The sequence below is a fragment of the Sceloporus occidentalis genome, unplaced genomic scaffold, assembly GCF_023333645.1.
Source record: "Sceloporus occidentalis isolate IW3139 unplaced genomic scaffold, rSceOcc1.0.p SCAF_16, whole genome shotgun sequence".
Taxonomy (NCBI): Eukaryota; Metazoa; Chordata; class Lepidosauria; order Squamata; family Phrynosomatidae; genus Sceloporus; species Sceloporus occidentalis.
Genome location: NW_028316996.1, coordinates 10,110,797 through 10,116,838, shown reverse-complemented (window position 1 = coordinate 10,116,838; position 6,042 = coordinate 10,110,797). Strand labels below are relative to the sequence as shown.

Here is a 6,042-nt window from a genome sequence, read left to right as displayed (position 1 = left end):
TTCATTGCTATGTGATAACATCTATACATACTGATCAGCACATGGTTCTCGTGCTACTTAGTTACTTGGAGTTCTTGATTGTATTATATACCAATAAAATTGTTTAAAACCCAAGTGAACATTTCTATTGAATTCCTTACTATAGATATATAGATATATAGATAAGTGCATAAAGACAGGCATCTTTAATAATTTTGGGCTCACCAAACATTCTCAGCGCTAAGGAAAGATGAACAGGTGGTATTGGGTCAATTTAGGTCCAAAAGAGAGACACTTGGGAGGTATGATTTATGTGATACGTTATTTGGCATAAATCATCACATTTCCAAAATTGCACAACATTTTATTTTCAGTTCTGCAAGGGAAACATCTATCTGACAAAATTATATCTACAGGAATAAAACACACTTTCATACCTAAAACCACAACTCAAACGCAATTGAGCTCGCTGCAAGTCATCACAGCAATGCCGTCTGGGAAGTTCATGCATAGCTGTTTGGGTATCGTTAATTGACAAGCAGCTCTCGTAGCCCAGCAACAAAGTTAATTCGCGTTTCAAAGAAGTTTGTCCCAGCCGCCTTCCTTTAGCTCAAGCCCAGTTTACGGTGCTACATGACCAGAACGGCGCGGTGAGGCTATAAGCAAAGCTGCTGAAGCGAGTTTGCTGGTAAAGGTTGCTCGGTATAGAGCAAGAAGTGGCTGATGGGAATTAAATTAACTTGGCAGACCTCTTATGGCTTCTAGTACGTTGGACAAACTCGTCAATCAATAACCTGTTTTATAATAACGTCAGAATGTCATATCATACGATTAATTTAAGCTGTGTTTGGAGTTGTCATTGAGTCTCCACATACCTCTAAAGAAAAGAGCCATGAACTGTGAGGACCGTATTTACTCGATTATAAGATGACCCCCCAAATTTTAATATTAATTTAGGGGAGGGGGGAAGCCTGAATATAAGACTATCATATAAGAAAAACATTTTAATAGTAAATATTCACATGTAAACCATTTTTTCATATTTAATAAAAACTGATTGAGAAGAATGCATTTCTTGTTTTTCTTTCATTTTATTTGCCAACCTGCCCCCCAGTTATGCACATCTGACTTCAGGCTTGTCACTCTGCCCCCCCCGATATGCCTTATACCCCCTATATGTCACTCTGCCCCATATATGCATTATAACCACTCCAGATATGCCATAACCCCCCCACATGCCTTAAACCCCCTATATGCATTATACCCCCCATTATGCCACTGTGACTCCAGATATGCTTTATGACCACCTTATATGCCACTCTGTCCCCAGATGTTCCTTATACCTCCTATATGTCACTCTGCCTCCATATATGTCTTATGCCCCCCCCAGATAACCTACTACCCCTAGATATGCCTTAAACCCCCTATATGCCACTCTGCCCTCAGATATGCCTGTTGACCCCTCAATATGACTTATATCCGCCAATATGTCACTGAGACCCCAGATATGGCTTGTCTGACCACCATGCTTTTAACCTTATGGTGTGAACAGTGTATACTGAAGGAATAGTTTATTTTACATTCATTTTTATTTTAAACTTGGAAATATATTAATTTGATCATTTAGTGAAGCATGGCACCTTTGAAAATGGTTACGTGAACACAAATCAGTAAACTGTATTGTAGTTACTAGTCTTTGATATGTTTTCAGGGTCCGGGCAAGCCGAATCCCAGTTAGCTTTTATCCCTGTGTTAATAATCCCAAACTGAAAAAGTGAGCTCCATTACAGAAACACTGCACATGGGAGGCTTGTGTGCGGGGCCCTTTGGTAAATTTTGGATAATATGAAATTATCAAATGTTAACAATTCCATGTGTAAAAAAATAAATTAAAAAAAAATTGTAATTTTCAAATAAAGAAAACATTTCCCAATCTAAGATTCGCAGCCAAGTGTAATGAAATCAATAATGCAATCTCTATGCATTAACTGTATTAAAATATATCGGCAATAGTTTGTGGAAAATTCCTAAACTGGGTCTGGGTTAAGATAAAAGAAACAATTACCGGTAATACTATTTAGATTTACTCATTGACAACGTCGGTTTGTATACTCGCACAAATTTAAAACAAAACAGTTGAAAACACTCAGTCTAAAACAGCAGCTGAAAAATCCTGCCCGTTTACTCCATTTCTGTATCGCAAGGGTGTCCAACCTGCGGCCCTCCAGCTGCTGCAGGACTACATCTCCCATACTCCTCTGCCAGCCATTGAGCTGAAAGAGCATTATGGGAGATGTGGCCCTCCAGCTGCTGCAGGGCTACAGGTTAGTGATGGGAAGTTCGGATCATTAAAGTGAATCGGATCATTTCGATTCGTTCACTGAAATGATCCGATTCATGATCCGAATCTTCGGATCACTCAGTGTGACTCACAGGAGTTACCGTTTTCCAGTAACTCCGTGCAGGCACACTAATGATTGGCCCCGCCCCTTTCATTATGAATCCTCCCCCCTGCCTCCAGTGATGTTAATGAAGGCAGAGAGTCGTTCAAAGATTCGGATCTTACAGGGATCCGAATCTTACAGTGATCTTAAGATCCGGATCTTTGAACGACTCTCTGCCTTCATTGGGGTTCGAATCAGTCAGATAATATCACCATACTGTTATAAATAATATATTAATAATCACTGCCCCCAGGATTTACATTCCCCTTTACCTGCAACTGCACCTTAAGCTAACTTTATTAAATTAATTAAATTAACCCTCACCATTAAATTAACCCTAAACACCCCATCAACCATGTCTGCCCCTAAAATTAACCCTTAACACCCCATCAACCATGACTGCCCCGCACCGGTGCGGGGAACTCTGATCTCTGACAGCCGGGGAAGGTATCCGCGACGGACGCAGACAAACCCCCGCTGCCAACTCCACCTCCTTCTGGCTGCAGTGGAAGGAGACGTCAACCCGCTGCCTCGGCAATACAGCAGGAAATTGGAAGCACCGGTAAGTGTGTGTGTGTGCGTGTGTGTTAAATGGGGGCATAGGGCATTTCTGGAATGCCTTTTACCCCTATTTACCACTCTGGCACTTAGGGGTTTAAAAGGCATATTATGGGGCAGAGTGGCATATAGGGAGGTATAAGGCATTTCAGGAGGCAGAGTGGCGTTAAGGGGGCATTTAATAGAGCACTCTGCCTCCTGAAATGCCTTATACCTCCCTATATGCCACTCTGCCCTATAATATGCCTTTTAACCCCCTAAATGCCAGAGTGGCATATAGGGGTATAAGGCATTTCTGGAGGCAGAGTGCTCTATACAATGCCTTTTAACTCCCTTAATGCCACTCTGCCTCCTGGAATGCCTTATACCTCCCTATATGCCACTCTGCCCCATAATATGCATTTTAACCCCCTAAATGCCAGAATGGGATATAGGGGTAAAAGGCATTTCTGGAGGCAGAGTGGCGCATAGGGGGTCAAAAGGCATGCCATGGGGCACAGTGGCATATAGAGGGTTAAAAGGCATATCATGGGCCACAGTGCCATATTGGTGTGGCAAGCCTGGGGGCAGATGTGCGTAACTGGGGGACAGGTTGGAAAATACAAGGAAATAAAAACAAAAAAAATATTTTTCTCAATCATAGCTTTTATTTAATAAAATAGTTTACATGAATTAACATTTACTGGTAAAACTTTTTTCCTTTAGGTTCGTCTTATATTCAGGCTTTTTCTTTTTTTCCAAAGTTAATATTCAGATTTTGGGGGGTCGTCTTATAATCAGGGTCGTCTTATAATCGAGCAAATACGGTACTGCTAGCTACCTTGTTTTACATATTGCTTAATTATCATTGCTGCTTAGAAGCCTATATAAAATATTGTCAAAGTGGTTTTTATTACATGTTTTATAGTAATAAACAGTGCCGACCAGAGTAAGCTTTTTGACTTACTGTACCCATGTATTAAAATATGAGGTTTAAAGTTCATCATAAAATTCGGAAGCCATGATGGTTCTTAAGTTTAATTTCTCATATACATTTATATAGAGAGAAGAAATCTATATACAATCAATGTGTATTTAACAATTTATAAAGCCAACTCATTAAAAATTATACTGGCTGCATAGCACATTTGACATTATTGCCATTTCATTAAAGAAAGGAAAACAAACGGATTTACAGAATTTGGCCACTCTGGACACCAACTTGTGTGCAGTTATCGGACTTTTCAAAACATATCAAATACTTTTAAGATGAATAAAATTTGAAGGTATACATTTTTAGCACTGTTTCAATACAACACTGATATTTTAAAAATTAAAACAATTCTAATAAAGAATATTAATAAAGTGGAACACTATAGAGCATATGACTGGAATTAGTGTTCCCTTTCCCCATTTTTGTCATCCTGAACAGTCATTCCATCAAAATGTTTTTGTTTTTTTGTGTTAATGAACATACATATTTCTATACTTGAGAAGGCCTGAGTTGTGGGGAAAGGAACAGTCAAAGAAAGCCTGAGAAAGGAAAAAAAATGTTCATTTAATTAATTTACAATAATTTACAGCAGTGTAGTTTGTAAAAAAATTGCATGAAGCGAAAGCCCTATCTCTCCTTGAGAGCGGAAAAAATAATATATAAATTGTGTGGATACAATAAATAGCAAAAATGGAAATTGCGATTGGTAAAAAAAATTGCGCAAAAAGCTTTGGACAGTAGGGTGGGAAAAACCCTGGCCATGAAGGTCATAGAGTGCAGCAAAGTTGGTTAAGTTGAAGCATTCAACTTTTTTGCAGTTTTAGTGAGTTTGTGTACGCAGCTTAGTGCTGGGCGAGATCACCACTATGCATGGACATCAATAACTCACTATGACATCATAGTATCATAAGCTTCTACAGTCATCCCATTTGCTACTTGATTTTTGTGAGAGGGAGCTGTTGCGGTGGCAGACTTGATTAGTTGTGGAAGCTTTTCCCCAGTGCGATGGATTATATAGATCCTGAGTGCTTATCAGTTATTGATCCTGCTTGGGAGGTGCTGGACCCAAACCCCAACCTCCAGGAATTGTTCATGTCACTTAATCACAAGTTTTTCAAGGGAAAGTTGATGTGGGTGGAAGTAAAATGGAGCCACAGGATGACACAAAAAGCCGGGCTTTGTCGCTACAAGATAAATGAAGACCTGTGCACTATTTATATCAGCAAGCCACTACTAAGCTTGAGATCAAGGAAAGATCTTGTTGAGGTCCTTCTCCACGAAATGATTCACGCTTACCTGTGTGTGACACACAAATACAAAGATGAAGGAGACCACGGTCCGGAGTTCTGCAAACACATGGAGCGCATAAACAACATCACTGGCGCCAACATTTCCATCTACCACAATTTCCATGCAGAGGTTGCTAAATGCAGAAAGCACTGGTGGCTCTGTGATGGACCCTGCAGGGCTTGGGGGCCAAGGTTTGGCTTCATAAGGCGGGCAATGAATCGGGCACCCTCTGCTCGGGAACGTTGGTGGTCACACCATCAGCTTACCTGTGGGGGGACATTTATTAAAGTGAATGAGCCCAAAAAATACGTTCAAAAAGGGAGGAAGAGGAGTTTCAGTTCACCAACCGCCACTCCAAATGACAACAGTGGCCATGAACTGCCCAGCAAGAGGGCCAGAATGGACAAATAATTCATTGCTATGTGATAACATCTATACATACTGATCAGCACATGGTTCTCGTGCTACTTAGTTACTTGGAGTTCTTGATTGTATTATATACCAATAAAATTGTTTAAAACCCAAGTGAACATTTCTATTGAATTCCTTACTATAGATATATAGATATATAGATAAGTGCATAAAGACAGGCATCTTTAATAATTTTGGGCTCACCAAACATTCTCAGCGCTAAGGAAAGATGAACAGGTGGTATTGGGTCAATTTAGGTCCAAAAGAGAGACACTTGGGAGGTATGATTTATGTGATACGTTATTTGGCATAAATCATCACATTTCCAAAATTGCACAACATTTTATTTTCAGTTCTGCAAGGGAAACATCTATCTGACAAAATTAT

The 6,042-nt window shown here is 39.8% G+C and overlaps 1 pseudogene; it reads left to right on the top strand.

Annotated features, from left to right (window-relative positions):
- The first annotated feature begins 4,959 nt into the window (after positions 1-4,959).
- LOC149303001 (DNA-dependent metalloprotease SPRTN pseudogene) lies at positions 4,960-5,655 on the top strand (annotated as a pseudogene).
- The last annotated feature ends 387 nt before the right edge of the window (positions 5,656-6,042 follow it).